The 16,853-nt window shown below is 32.2% G+C and overlaps 1 protein-coding gene and 1 long non-coding RNA gene across 3 annotated transcripts in view; one reads left to right on the top strand and one right to left on the bottom strand.

Moving 5' to 3' along the window:
- LOC139498337 (neuralized-like protein 4) overlaps positions 1 to 16,853 on the bottom strand; it is a 226,625-nt gene that overhangs the window by 74,249 nt on the left and 135,523 nt on the right. The gene's annotated exons all lie outside the window — the stretch shown is intronic.
- Positions 927 to 16,853, top strand: part of LOC139498340 (uncharacterized) — a 79,259-nt gene continuing 63,332 nt past the window's right edge. Inside the window, exons 1-2 of one of the 2 annotated variants that reach the window (XR_011657894.1) lie at positions 927 to 1,554; positions 3,512 to 3,554. This is a non-coding gene — a long non-coding RNA (uncharacterized lncRNA). The remainder of the gene's footprint in view (positions 1,555 to 3,511; positions 3,555 to 16,853) is intronic. The other variant, XR_011657895.1, reaches the window with a different exon arrangement.

Raw genomic sequence — 16,853 nt, 5'->3', positions numbered from 1 at the left:
AAGTCTTATAAAATTTTGATTATGTTATAATAGTGTTTGAGAACTTAAACTTGGCAATAATTAAGCTATGAAAAGTAAAGATAGAATATTTACCCGCGAACATTTCAATGGCTTATATCTCGAAAACAAGCACACTGACCTTTATATTTTTTTCGCTCTTTTGATTCCTTTGTTAATACCATGTCAATATAAACTAGTATTTTGAAAAGCTAATTATTTTGAAACTGAGAAGCGAAATCCCTTAATAAATAATTGTAGATTATCGTTGATTATTTCATAGATGAACAATTAGTTTATAGTTGAAAGATGTAATTTGAATTTGCGTGTATTTATTTTCACCATATCAAAAGTACATTGTAGCTGTTGTCGATTAATTTACAAACATGTGTGTTTAGTATATGACAATGTTTTTGAAAGCATTACTGTACTCATTTGATAACAAACAAAAGAATAGTTTTAGTTTTACGAACTTTCAACCTTCGCTTTCTCATAAAAAAAAAATGACAAACAAATTCATTGTAATCAAATCGGTTCAGTAATACTGGCAGTCTTACCACCAACAGTTTTCCAGACGGCTATATACGTATTTCCTTTCATGCACTTCATATTGACACACCAGGCAAAACTCGTAATTGATTTTTTTTTTTTGGGGGGGGGGGGGGAAATTAATCGCAAAAATTAATACCCGCGAAATTGTTTGAAGTACACATTTCGCAAACATAAGTACAAATACAGTTTAAATGGAAACAAATCTGTCAAACATCAGTGTGCATTCTAACGTTGAACTTATAGAACAAATAATGAAAACATACACGTTACAAATCTCATGCATTTGAAGCCTTTTTTATGGATTTGACTTCATCAAAAACTCTCAAAGCTAAAAATTTTGAAAGCCAAGGATACATAAGAACCATAACAGTTATTGAGCTACATAATTATAAAATGACACAAACAATAGCCAAATTCATCGTAAGTAAACTTTGCCTAAGGGAGTTTAAACTTTAGTTTCTTTCTCATTACAAAACTTGCTACAAAATAAACTATTATCTAATGTTTAACGATAGCATAAACATGTTACTAAAATTATGGAAACGGAAATCCCCATTTGACGCCCTACAATAGTCCATATTTATTACCACATGATTATTTGGCGTACTAAATTATAATCCTGGTACCTTTGATAACTATTTCTAAACAAGTAAGTAAACTATGAGTATGATGCATGCATAACTATTCAAATAGGGTCGAATATTTGTTTTGTAGGAATAATTAATGCAAAATTCAAGTTTTAGGTTATGAAAATTGAACAAAACAGACTGCTTATAGTGGATACTTGTTCAATAGTTTTTCAATTGCTTTAGACTTTAACCGTTTTGTTTTTATTTTTCAATTGAGGATGGAGCCCATGGGTCAACTCATCATGTTCTACTACTTGCGGGGATGGTGTGATAATCAGAACAAGAACATGTGACAATCCCCCGCCGTCTGAAGATGCACTGAAATGTGTTGGTTCCGAAACTGAAACAACACTATGCAACTTAAGAAAATGTCCAGGTAAATTCTTTAGATACATCAGATTAAAAATCAACATTACCTTTTAATTTAATGGTTAACTGAAGCAGAACATTTCTTCTCAACATTTATTGAAAAACTGTTAAATCTATCACTGTTTTAAGTGAAAATCAGAATAAAAAAAAAGCATAGAAGATATAAGCCTTTTCCGTCATACGCGTGCTTCTTCCGCGTACACATAAGACTCGTCAGCGTTTGAATGAAAACAGTTTTGAGGCAAGAGCAAATAAATTATTTACAACACTCCTGAACATTTTTTTTAAGTCTTACTAGATTTCATGACCTGTTGATAATTTTGATCTAAGTTCTTCATTGGTCCAAATTCGATTATGACGGCAAGTTGTATTGCTTTCCTCTGTATTTTCTTATTGTGATGTCATGAACAAAAGGCGACCATGTCTGATGAGGTCACTTAGAAAGAACACATCTTCTTGCATGTCGTTCACACAGAAGAATTCAGAAAGTCTGCATTTCATAAAAAAATCATTAGCGGAAACATTTTCCACCACTAAACATCGTGCAATACGATATTTATCTATTCTCGACAGTTCAATTATAAATGTTAAAAACGTTTGGCAAGCCTCGCGTTTTGAATTAGAAAAAAATAACTTCTCCAGTGGATCAATATCAGATTAAACTCGATGCAGTGGTATAAATTACAGATAGCTAACAGTAAAATTTAATAGCATAATCTCAAAGCTGAAACCTTGAATTTTACAGGAAAAAAGCTACCATCTCTGGGAATAATATGTTAGGAATGTACTATAGTCGCCGTCAGCTGAAATTCGTAGAGGTTATCGGTAAAAATAATCTAAACTATCAATCGCGTTCACTCGAGATATAGATTTTCACATTCCATTCATAAATCGCAAAAAGAAAAACCACTACTGACCTACCTTTTAAGTGATCGCACTGTAATAATCCTGACCTTCACATTTTCCAGAATATTTTCCATTGTAGTTCCGCCATCTTCGTTTCTATGAGGATCATTTGTTTACATATGACATTCGTCACTGTACGCAGTTTCCTACAATGTTCCTTTCATTGATGTGATAAGGTTTCCCGCGCTTTATGCAAATTTTATGAAATTAAACTCCACGGAAACACTTCCGGTAAAACAATGGCTGTTTCCACCATTAAAAATCGTCTATGAAAAAGTGAAGGTCAGGATTATTACAGTAAACGGTAGGTCAGTAGTGGTTTTTCTTTTTGCGATTCATGAATGGAATGTGAAAAACTATATCTCGAGTGAACGCGATTAATAGTTTAGATTATTTTTACTGATAACCGCTACGAATTTCAGCTGACGGCGACTATAGATCATTTTGTTAAGCCTTCATTGAAGTATTTTTCTCAAAAAAATAAGAATGTACATATGAATGATTGCATCAAAGTCAAAAACCTTGCTACTCCAAAGAAGCAAAATGTCAATACAAAAGGTTAACTAATACTAAGATATAATCGAAACCTGTGCGTTTAAAATGTTGGTAAAATACAAAACCACAGACTTCCAAATTTACTACTCAACGAGCGATTTAAAAGCAATTAATTTAGTTATTTCATCGACTCATAAATTGACAGAAAATGAACAAATTAATTATCATGTTAACATGACCGTGCTGATAACTAGCGGCAGGTCATTGACCCAGTCGTAAACATCTTTCTTTCAACCTCAAAAATAAACAAAACCATAAGTATAGTGTTTTAAAATATATATCCAGTCTTCTTCACTTGAAAAGAATCAATATATCATTTTGCGGTTAAGTTGCGTAGAGTTTTAAGAAAGAGAATAAAAGGGTATAACATTACTTTCCAAATAAGTAAAAATGTTTAATATGGCATAGAGCAATCACTGATAGTCGAGATGTGTCTATAAAAGTTCACCGTATGTAGCAAAACCTTGAGACAATTGGGTTAAATATTGTTCATCTTTTTACAGCATGCCATCGTTCAAAGAAAAGACGATTTGGACAATAAATCAGGTAAATGTCCCCTATATTTTTTTTCATTTGTTATGACAAACAGAAATTATTGTCGACATTAATAAAATATGGCACATGCTAAAGGTACCCGCAAAAAATAACAATAAGAAATAATTATTATTATTTTCGAAACTAATTACCGAGATGTTTTTTCGAGTGGTACCCTATTTCATACGGAAATTGCATGTAACAATAACATATTACATATTTTGTTATTGTTACCTGAAGCTATTGCTAATAGCAAAAAATATCTAGGTAGGCATTGGTCTAAGAAAAGTAAGATTAATGAGCAATCTATGAAATAAATTTAAACTATTAAATTTCTATGTACATGCAAATATTTGCACCTGTCCTATTTCCGGAATCTGATGTACAGTGATTGTCCTCTGTTTATGTAGTTCATATGTGTTTCTCGTTTCTTGTTTTTTTTTATAGAAATTAGACCGTTTGTTTTCCCGTTTGTATGGTTTTACACTTGTAAACTATTAAATTTCTATGTACATGCAAATATTTGCACCTGTCCTATTTCCGGAATCTGATGTACAGTGATTGTCCTCTGTTTATGTAGTTCATATGTGTTTCTCGTTTCTTGTTTTTTTTATAGAAATTAGACCGTTTGTTTTCCCGTTTGTATGGTTTTACACTTGTAATTTGTCGGGGTCCTTTACAGCGTGCTGTTCGGTGTGAGCCAAGGCTCCATGTTGAAGGCCGTACTTTGACCTATTCTGGTTTAGTTTATAAATTATTACTTGGATGGAGATTTGTCTCATTGACACTCATACACATCTTCCTATATCTATTTAATGATTAAACCTGTGCAACAGGTATTTGGAGTGGTACTACCTAAAATGTTTTGGCCTTAAATTGTCAACTAAGGCTTTACACTGGATGTGCTGAAAGTGCCATCAAAATAAATTCCTCTAAAATCAATACTGACTAATACTAAATATGTTTAAGTTTTTAATTTTTCTTTGCTATGTCCAAATGATTTATATTCCCATAATATTTGTTTCAAATATGTAAACCGAAGAATACGGGACAATAACACGTATACAGTACAAAGTACACACACTAAAAAGACATAACTTGCAAATGTAAAATTTTGCGAGTAACTATAATTGTCGACAACAATAATACAATTAATTGTATCTGAAATGTCCGTATGAAATTGGAGTCCTTTCGAGAAATACATTTCGGGAATTATTCTCAAAAGTAGCAATAATTATTGTTTCATTATTACTTGTTGCAGATCACCGCACATAAATAAATAAATACAATAAATAATTAAATAAGGTTTGTTTCTGTATACAAATAAGGACATAACATAAGATCTAATGAGTTTATAAGAGACAAAAGATAGTGCCTATAATGTTTGTCTCGCCTATGATGATAGTCGCTGGAAGCGAGACATAGAGATTTCTCTCTGGCGACGGCAACGATGGCGTCTGCATTTTTATAGTTTTCTTTCTAAGTTTATTAGGAACTTCTTGTGATCGATGATTGACATATAATACAAAGTTGATGTAGTATAAGAACATGTAGGTAAGACGAATATTGTGAGGCCATGCCTTCTAGGTCATGGTTCGGTGATTTTGAATTATAGAGCAATTTGCAATGTTAAGTTTTCTACCGAAGAAAGATTGATAAGAACTGCCTATAATAGACAATGATACTGTCTGTACATCTCAGTGTTTCTATCATGTTTGGGTCCTATCCACAAGCTGTCACGTGACTTTGAAATAATATACAATGTTGGTGTCCGTCATACTTTGACGCCTACAGGCGATACACATATCGATGTGTCTACAGTTTATGATTGAACCTTTGCAGTTAATATTATTTTCTAATTTTTAATTCATTACAAAATTGACATTTGACCGAACATGTGAATCCACACTTAGTCAAAATAGCACAAATGCCAGACAGTGTGAAGTTGGCTTATAAGAAACAAACAATTGTATGGCATTGTACAGCTCACTGAATGCGTTCTATATGGCTTAAATATTTCAAAGCATTTTGAGGTTCGTCATGCATTACAACGAATGACTGTATTATCATTTATAAATTAACTGTAAAATACAGTATAATTTTATAAATTACAACAATTAATGAATTTACTTTTCTTATTCTGTCTTCCACTTTGTGGGATGTAAATTAGTAACATTATACATTTTTTTGTGTTTTTTTGTTGGAATGTTCATTGGTATTCCACTTGTATTTGGATTATTAATATATGTGATGTTTTTCTAAATAAAAGCGGGTATAAATTCAATAGAACATGTGTTCATTGTGTTGCCATATCAAATGAACAAGGAAGAACATTCCTACTACCGTATAAAAATAATTCACAACAAGAAGGTACACTTATTTTCAATTATCAAAATCTTCAAGTAACTGATTCATTTTTGTGATTGGTGTAATTGATGGTCAACTTTTTTAACCAAGCGAACCAAAACTAGACAATGTATGTGCATTCAGATAACGTATCAAAGTCCTGTGAGCACATGGGTGGGTAATTGTTTCAAAAATTTGATAGTCTGCATGATGTATTTTCTCTTCGCGACAAATGTGTTGACGTTGTAGTCAACACAGCATCTTACTGTATTGTTTGTATACGGTAATGGCGTTATTTTGAGTGTATAATAGGGGTGACAGATACCAATTAAACTCATCAAAGATACTAGGCTTGAAATTTTATATTTGTGCCAGACGCACGTTTTGTCTTTAAGAGGGTGTCCATGGAAAAAACAGGCAGTGGATGGCACATGACATTTTTTGTTTTCAAAATTTTTCATCTATTCCATATAACAAATTCATTCTTTCTCAAAATTAAATTTTGTTTTTTTATTAACTGCAACAAATTAAGAGAAAAAAAATACGCAAAAAGCACTGAAAATTCATTGAAAAGGGGAGATAATTATTCATTTTGTACAAAATTTTGTTGCATTGTTAGTGAACTTTAAAATCATTTTCTGAGCCATCCACTGTTGATTCAAAAATATCTTTGACATATATATCCTTTGCATTGGAACCAAAAATTCAGTGGGAAAAAATTATGTTGTGCCACCCATATCATAGGATTTGCCTGAATTACTTGGACAGCCTCTTAAAAGATTTGTCAGTGACGCTAGAAGTAAAAATGTCAAAATGCCAAATAATGTACGAAGTTGAAGAGCAATGAGGATCGAAAGTTCCTAAAAGTTTTGCCAAACTGATAGTCGAACACATAAGTCGAACAATAAAGTGACAATGTCAATGAAAAGGGTGGGTGAATTCTGGCTTGAAGTACAAATAGGTTATTGAAATATCCTTTTTAAAAAGGGGGGAGTATCTCAACCCCAATTTAACAGCTCTCCGCTCACCTAGCACAGAGGGTAAAATGAGCTTTTCACAATACTTGTCGTCCGTCGTCTGTCGAACATATAAAACTAAAGACTGAGCAACACGAACCCCAATAAAACCTGTAAGGGATATCAGGTGCTCCCTAGGGGTACAAACATCCTGCTCCACATATGGCATCCATCCTGTTGTCCATGTTCTTACAAACCGGAAAATAGTCTAATTCGGTAGGTCACATTCATGAAAAGGGAAGTAGGAGAAACATATCCGATATCATCTGTGAAATAACGCTAAACCAACTCGTGATGGCGTCTGCAAAATTTACGAAGGGATGATTTTAACTTCACAATTTGGAACTCTTGATTTAATAGCTTCCTTTTAAGCCGCAACCCTCTACTAATGAAATAATGATAGGAAATACAAGCGCGAAAATATTGTATCAGTTTGAAGATATATACTCCGTATACATGTGCTGCTGTAATGTTGCAACTTAAAAATGGATAGTTCACAATTGGGAAATAAAATTATCTCGTTTGTCGTAAAGTTTTGTTTTTAACCGACCCTCATTGTCAATTTCTAGATGTACGTCAAGATATGAGGTGGACTTAACTGTATCTGTCCTTTATCTCTTGTTCGATAGGATAGATGCGTTCAACGTGGTCACCACATTTTGAATTATTTAGTGAGAGAACATCGTCTTAATAGCGGAAAGTAAAGTTAAAGAATATTGCTAATTTCTTAGAAGAAGTTCTTGTATGAGTCAGACTCGTAATAATAAAGAAACGAGTCGGTAAGAAGAGGGGCATAATTGGTTCCTCGATCAAGAAAACAAGCATCTTCATAATGTCAGTTTCAGAGAATATTTTGTTTGAATCAGTGTTATACTTTACAAAGTAGGATGTATGCCTCCCTTAGACAAGATACTTGTATCTACTTTGGTCATTCTATCTTATAAAACAAAGCAGTACCAACTCGTTCAATCTGTCTTTTAGTTAACGTTTGGAATGAGGAATACTTGTGTTAGTGTAGAAAAGTCAAATGTTTTAATACTATTGCAAGATGAAAGAGTCTTAGATTGTTTGTACTCTAAAAGATATCTGGAATTATTTAGATCAACATCTGATTTACGCCACCTCTAGTATGGGCAGTTTCACAGTTACTTGGAAGCCCGGCTTAGATTGCTGATAAAATAGATGTTAATAATTTAAAAAAAGGTTTCGTGGAGCACTTTGAAGACCAGTCAATATACCGTTGTTTGTAAGAACACTCGTGTAATTTAGGTTTCCAATACAGTGATGGAAGATTCAGATCTTCATCTAAGTTGAAATTTCGAAGGAACATAGAACAGACCTATGATTATCTACGATTTCCTTCTTTGTAAAGAAGGGGTATATGTTGAGTTTTCAAGTGAATTGCCAATACTTAGTTCATTTATCAAGGAGCTTATGTAGTGAGTTTTACACACAACAAAAGATGTTGTCTTGGGCTTTTATTTGCGGGGACAACAATATAGTTGTCAAGGAGGTAGGACAAGTGTTTTGCAGCATTTAAAGATTGACGTAGCATGAGTATTGATAGAACTATTCAGTTTCTTGATTCTGATTTGTATCAACAGCCTCACAGCCTTAATCCATTTGAATATAGTATATACGTCCTTCTCGCGTTTAGGCCATTGCCTAGCCTAATCCTCGACTGAAAACATCAGTATGTTAAAGTTATTTCCAATTGATTGATTAAGGCTCGCAATATTTCGGACCTTTGGATAACACATTTCGCAGTGAAGTGTTGTTGACAATGTTGAGGTCATCGGTAATAACGTGGCCAGCCGGATTATATGAGAATTGGGGTGCAATCAGGAGGTTTGGACTTGAAGTCATCAATATTGAGATCCTACAAAACGTGTTCGTAATTTTAAATTTTAGTTGCAATTGATTTGGAATAGGTATAAGAAATGGTTTGTACAGACTGATCTTTGAACTAAGGAACTTTTTTCTACTGAATTAATTTTTGATGAAGGATATTGCATACGTTGATACCACTGGGCACTAGTTGGTTGAGTAATGTTTTTCAGTACGAACATATAGTTGTGACTTGGACGCATTATTAAATAACAAAACAGTACATATAAACTCAATGAAAGCGTATCAATATATATCATCGAGTATATAACATTTCTATAACATTCATCTTTTAAGTTGACATGCACTTATCAGAGATGTTAAAAACACATTATTCAATTGTTTTACAAACGGTAACCAGGGTAACTTGCTCAAACATAATCTAATATAACTATGGAACTTTTTTCTGAATGTTTGCATTTGTCCGATCCCGTGTCACAGCTGATTTATTTTTTTAAATGTTTTCGTATGTCTTTCCTGAGATGAATGTACAAAGAAAAACAAATCTTCTATAGACTTGTTTGTAGACTTCAGCAAATCCACAAAATCAAATATCCAAGGACATGCAAGTTTTCTTCAATCCACGGAAATTGAAAAATTGATACTCACGAAAATAAATGAATCAACAGTATCATATTTTCATCTGATAACAGTTGATAAACAATAACAATGCATATTACAGCCAGTTTCGAAAACTGTATCTGCCTTTACTGGGACTGAATTTAAAAAAAAATAGGGAAAAGGCCACAAGATCATGAAGACGTTACATATATTTATCTTTTGAGACATGATTTAAAAATGCGATACTTACGAATAGAAAATAAAGGGAACAACCTAGTGCAATTGGATTTTTTTTTATTTATCAAATAACATGCAAGTTTTCTTCAATCCACGGAAATTGAAAATTGATACTCACGAAAATAAATGAATCAACATTATCATATTTTCATTTGATAACAGTTAAATAGTTGATAAACAATAACAATGCATATTACAGCCAGTTTTGAAAACTCTATATGCCTTTACAGGGACTGAATTTAAAAAAAAAATAGGTAAAAGGCCAAAAGACGTTACACATCTTTATCTGTTGAGACATGTTTTAAAAATGCGATACTAACGACTACAAAATTAAGGGAACAACCTAGTGCAATTGAATTTTTTTGTATTTATCAACAGTTGCGGCAAAGACTTCACTGAAGAAAAATAGAATTTGCATCGGTTGTAATACCAATACGTTTTTTTTTGTTATTAAATTATGTAAATCTGATATATTGATTTCTTAACATTGTAGGCCCTTAACAATACGCTTCATTTAAGTAAAAACTAAGCAATCATACAGCAAGCAATGCAAGACAGTTAAATGTGTTCAAGCAATAAAACATTAAGAAGAGAACAACAGTAATAAATGCAAGTTAACATTTTGGCTGTGTTCAGTTTTTTTCACAAACGTAGTCTCTAGTATAGTCACATTTTGCATCATTCCACTTGAAATTAAGTTGATAACCAAGCATCATACAGTGCTGGTTGTCAATACCTTGTTGACCTTGTGCCAACCCTTGAAACAAAGTACTGGTAGGCAAATTCACAGTGGCACTTGTATTTTTCCAGATAAACACTCCTTCTGTTGCTAAGTCAGAACCTCCGATCCAGTAATCTTTAGACGGAACTACAGAAAGACACATGATATTTTATTCATAATATTGTCATATCAAAAACGATATACCATAACAATCGTAAATACTATTAGGCTCATGATTTCACAGATGCGCATTTTCAACCAAAGAATAGCTGCATTTGACCAAAAAAAATCGAACTTGTATGTTTTCAATTTCAACTGAGTACTGTATGTAAAGTTTTCACTTATTCAGCTATATTCAAGAATCTCTATCGAGTCTTTTGTAGACGTAACGCGGGTTTTGTGTACATTATTGTGATTCGTTTCAACATGAGACTCACCGTCAAATAAATCTAAGAAAGACCGAAGCATTTCTAAGCCGAAATATATATCAAAGAGTAGGGGCTTGAATGGCCTAAAATGGCCCCAGATTTACAAGATAATAAAAATTCTAACAGAGCAGATTTTTCTCCATAAATTATTAGAATATGAGTAAATGATTTAAAAAAATTGTTTTTATTTAACTAAAAAATGTTCAATGACGTCACAATGGTAGGTGCAAATGACGTCATTATTGGGAAAATAAGCAAAAATACCAAAAATTTGATGGTTTTTCTAAATTTTGACCACCGCACCATGCTTGCACCAATTAGAAATTTTAACATTTTGACAAGTTCATACATATCAAACTTCGGATTAAAAATCTTTTTGGTGCAAGGTTGGTGCGATAGTTTATTTTATATTTTTCATAGCCAAGCGGAGCAATAAAAAGCTGAAATTTGCCGTCCAAATTGGACCTTTTCATCTTACAAAGTTTAGTTTATACATTCTTATGCCTATAGAAACTTATTTTTTTGGTTTATGAATGAAAAGTGTATTCCTGATTATATTTCCGTAAGTTTATCTAGTTGAATTTTTTTTAAAAATCGGACAGCAATGAACTTCATGTGTAAGGCAGTCACTAACAACTTTGAGGACATTTTTTTTAATTATGAAATTTTAGATAGACCTTAAATATAACAAAATCTGTACATTTCTGATGTTTTTGCTAATTATAAATTCAAAATTTGTTGTTTGAATGGGGCAATCTTCTCTCTCTGGTATTAGGGTCAGATCCATGATTTATGTAGCAAAAGAAGGGGGGGGGGGGTTATTTTACTTAAATTTCCATATTTGGCGAGAAACACGAGATTTATTTCGAAAATGAAACTATCTATATTCCAATTAGATGTGTCTTTGTGGGTAATGTGCATAGAGAACAAGTTCTATAAAATTTGATGGTAAAAAACGGAAACGGCATAAGGTAGACTATCCATATATTCGTATAAACATGTATATATAATTATATAAGAACGCCTGAGCCTGTGACAACTCTACAACAGATTTATCCATTGTATCACCAGCAGTGATGGTGATACATGGCTGTGTACGTTCTGTATATACAACTCGTCTAAACATCAACCCAACAATGTAAGATCTGTAAATTTGCAAATGTATATATATATATATGGTTGTGTACTATCCATGCATAGAAACAAGAGCCTGAAGTCTGTATGCATACTACACGTCTGTTACCTTTTTAAAGGTTATGTTTTGAATAGTATTATAATCATGCGTAAAAAGGAAGTGTGAATTTTTAAATGTGACCCGGCTTTGTTGTTAATCCCCATTTGTGGGCATTATGTTTTCTGTTCTATGCATCTGTTCGTCCGTGCGTATGTCAGTCTGTTCGTTCGATTGTCCTTGTGTCTTGCTTCAGGTTTAAGTGTTTGGTCAAGGTAGTTGAATCTGACATCTGACTCAGACTTTTTTTGAAGTATATTTTACTGTGTGTATTGTGTGTTTGATTTTTTTCTACTTTGCCTAGAGGTAAAGGGAGAGGGGGTTTGAGATCGCAAAAATAACATGTTTAAATCTGCCGATTTTTTGGGCCTGTCCTAACCTAGGATTTCCTGGCCATTGTTAGTCTTGCCATTTGGGCATCCATGAACTAAAGACACATTCTTGTTTTCAATAAATTTGACGAATATATAATGAATATTGTCATGATGATCAAAGACCAAGTCATACGACACTAAGATTAGTAAAGGCGAAAAGTAAACTAGTCACATTGACAAAAACTATAATAAAACAAATAATATATATATACATATAATGAATATAGAAAAAATCTAAGAATACAGATTAATTTGATATAATAGCATGTTCCATTTTGTAATTCTATAGAATGATACGGTTATAAGTCTGGACGACTGAAATAGATAATAAGAATAAGATGAATTTCGAAAAGACAACCCTAACGATCCCTTTACATAAGTCTAGAGGGGGTGTACTTCAATACGTAATTGAGGGGGGTGCCGCTGTTTTGTCACCTTACCCAGTTTTACATTTTAAAAATATATACCTTTTCATAAATTGCATAGGAAAAAAAGTCATATCATATATATCTGATAGTTTTCTTAACTTTTCACTTATTCAAGCTTAAAAAGGTGTAAATAGAAGTGCTTCCCTTCAACTCCAATCCCTTCCGGAAACATAACTACTGTCATGGAAATCCACTGACTTTTGAAGACACGCTTTAATGCATGTGTCTGTATCTATTTATTTAAGATAATCAATATTAAGATTTCTTAGAGCTAAATGTGTCTTTTCTTTATATTATTCTTCTTGTCGCTGATAAGTGAGACCCAACCCAGCATCAGATGCACAATCTGTATTTATCAGCAATACCCGGTGTTTTGTTTTGTTTGTTGGTGTTTCAATATTGCTTTCCCCCTTAATATTTACCTTTGAGTTCGTTTCTTTTTACGATTTACAACTTAAATTGCCTTTCTGTTTCAATATATTTAAAATTAAATCTTGTAAATAGAAAACAAATCGCGGTTGTCATGGGCACAGATATGTTGCTAGGGAGAAGCAACAGTGAATTTGGAAAAAATGTAATATTTAAATAGTGTACAAGTGTGAAGCTCACTACATGCGAAACAGGTTCCATTTCAAATATAGATATATTAAAGCTGTATAATAATCATATTTGATGAGTTTAACGCCGCCATTTTAGTGGTTGCTAGGCCACAAGATAAACGAGCTAGACCCAAAATTCGATTATTTTCAGAAGGTCTATGGTATAGACTTACAACATGACAAATTAAATGAAATTTGGGGGTGGGGCCAAAAATGGCCCTTATAGCCCCTAGTCCTTTGTCATTAAAATAGGGATTACAGTAGTGTAATCTCAGTTTGCACTTCGTAATAATTTTACTGTCACAAGTATTTGTGTACCAATCTGCACTACGCATCGCTAGATAATTTGCGACAGTAACATCTACGTCTTACTAAGGCCAAGCTTAAAACAAAATAGAAATATATGTATCCTAATTCAAGACTCCTTACCGATAATGGCTACATAGGACTTGAGTAACTCATCTTCTTCCGAAGTCTCTATTATCGCCAGGTAACCACCGATACTATTACAAAATGTCTGAAAAGCATTTAACATATTAAGAAAGTACAAAGTAAGCGTAATAGGTAAAGTACGTATTCCATTGATTTTTTATTTTCGTAGGCAAAAATGAATCACAAACGATCAGTGGTAATTTGAAATAACGGTTATGTATATACATGTAAAGAGTGCTATTTCGAAATTCTATATATTATTCTTAAATTTTGAATATAAAGAAATCGTGTTGAAGACACATTATGACATGAAGAAATAACCTCATCTGATATATATCTTAACAATGTAGAAATTGATTGCAAGCATCTTCGAATAAACATTTGATGTACTCGAATCGCTTTTATAGATTTATTAGCAAATTAATTATCTATATAAATCTGTAGAACGAACAGATGTACATGTATTCATTTTCGACAGGTGAATATCAGCTAGTTGCAACTCTTTATACATGTTTAAAGCAGCAACGTGAAGAATAACTGTGTATGTTTGACCCAAATTAAAAGTCGACTAGATTGTCTTGAATGATACTCAAAGCTAAACTAATAGTTGACTCGCTTTACGGTGGTAACGAGCAAAGAATGTCCTAATTGTCTTTGCTGTGTTTGTGTCATGATGGTCTTTTGATCGGTTTTAACAGGCTTATTTTCACATCTAATTCAGAGTCATTATACATTCGCTGACAATAATACTTTTTTGAACAAAGGTTGGATTATTTTGAAATTGAAAAGAATCTACTAGTTAAACCTATCATCTAAGTAAAACCTGCATAGAAATGTGATACGGCTGAAGGTTTCCTGATCAGATAAACACATTAAAGATAATGATTTAATGATGTTCTTCATGAAACTTTTCTTATCTTCATTTAAAAATGTTACTTATAAGAATCAGAGTGTAAATTATCCATATATTGTTATTGATCGGTAATCAAACAACGATGAACATTAGAAAATATCGCATCACTTTTTGGATTATTGCTTTTTGTTCATTCCAAATGCAAGCTGTCTGTACTCTATGGTAGTGCACTTTAAAAGAAATGTCTATTGAAATAGTTCAATTTTCAAATAAAATTGAGAATTGAAATGGGAAGTTTGTCAAAGAGAAAATAACCCAACCAAAGAAAAGAAAAAGCCGAATGCCACTATTGAGTCTTTCTACATCTTTGATTTTGAAATTTGTAGATTTCAGTTTTCCTGATGATGGGTAATCCAGAGAAAGCTTGCATATACGTGAGACACATATCCTCGTGCGATGTGTTTTCGTACTAATAAAAATTTTCACTGCTGACGATTTTTAATGACGAATTTTTAAAGCATGATCTGTCGAATGTTTTTAGGTATTTATAAATTTTTGTGTCCATGCTTACAACGATTTTTTTGCGATTTTCGTATGTCAAAAAATGGCGTCATATGCTTTCGTATGAAGTAAAATCTTAATCAGTATATGGACAGGAAATGACTATCAAATCCGGAAAAGAGTATTTCCTCATGTCGTAGTTCTAGTAATTGCTCGAATCATAAAAAAAAGTTTTTTAAATTTTTTTAGTACTCAAACTGACTGGCAAATAGTTTTTGGTTGATGTACCATGTGCTGAAATTGTAACATTTGGACTTTTTTTTCAGATTGGCTCCGGGTTTTAACAAAAGACATAATTTTTCGAATTTGAAAGGCAGATATCAAAATTTTATTAAATGAAAAAACCTCAAACTGTTTTCATCTTTATGTATAAAGGATGTAAAGAAGGAATGTCAATAGAATATTGAATGAATGGAGTTTGAACGACAATTCTATATGAGAACTCTGTTGATTTTAAGTCGCTGGTTTGGTATAAAAACGACCAAAAAAACATGACAGTCACATGTCGTAAAATCTGGTGTCTGACAGGGAAACTACATATCTGTACTTTATGTAACCCTACAGGATTTCCTCGACAACTATTTTAGTGATGCATATTTTTTACATTAAATAAAAATGGCTAAATAGGTCCGTTTTATTAAATTTGTAATAAGGTCTTTTAAAGCGACTTTGAATATGTTTCAAATTTATCTCGTCGTGGTATTCTTATTGTTGCAAAGATATAAACCGAAAGGTCAACGCTTTTACAACCCTATGAAGTTACAAAAAGAAGCATTAAATACTTATAATTACATGTTTTAGCTAGGATCATGAAAACACGATTTTTGTCAAGTTTTTATGGAATTTACCTGTGCACTTTATTGTGTGACCTCGTGTCATCATGAATGATAAGTTTTATTGTGTAATTCAATTGCTTAAGGAATAACACGTTGTGTGCAGTTAGCCAATCATCAATTATAATGAAACATACATCTAATGTTATTTAGGCGTGTGCAATTGAAACGGATGAAATATGGTTATCGGGATTTGTCCTGTCAGTCAAGTCTTAATCAAAATGATTTAATAGTAAAATAAAATACCGTGTTGGATATGTGATTAACAATGATTAAGTTTTGTTTTTCTCTTTAAAATTTGATAATATATTCTGAATCTTTAATATGTTAAATATTTGACAGTAGACGAATGTATTTCTATTTTTCTTTAAAACAAATTTAGAATTTCCATAATAAACATGATAAATCTTCAAAGAAAGCAATAATTTAACGATTGATCATGCTAATACAGTTGTTCTACCCCAAACGTTGCATTAACTGCGTATTGGTGTTGATACTTTTCTGTATTTATTAGTTTTCTTTCATTTTGAGCACATTTTGATTATTCTTGTGACTATATCATGTATATATAATTTGAAGAAATTTCATTCCCAAATATCATCTTTAAATGACAAAAATAAAGTGTTTAAATATATCAGCTACATGTATACTGTGTCAAAATAATAGTTTGATATTGATTTACCTTGCAAATCAGCGTATTTCTTTAGGTAATTACATTTATTGTATATATATACATACACACACATAGATTGAAAGGGGGTCTAGATAAAATGTAAGTGTACTTGTATTGTTTAAATCTGTATT

The sequence above is a fragment of the Mytilus edulis genome, chromosome 12, assembly GCF_963676685.1.
Source record: "Mytilus edulis chromosome 12, xbMytEdul2.2, whole genome shotgun sequence".
NCBI lineage: Eukaryota > Metazoa > Mollusca > Bivalvia > Mytilida > Mytilidae > Mytilus > Mytilus edulis.
Note: the sequence above shows the minus strand (reverse complement) of the source record. Positions and strands in the feature narration are given on the sequence as shown.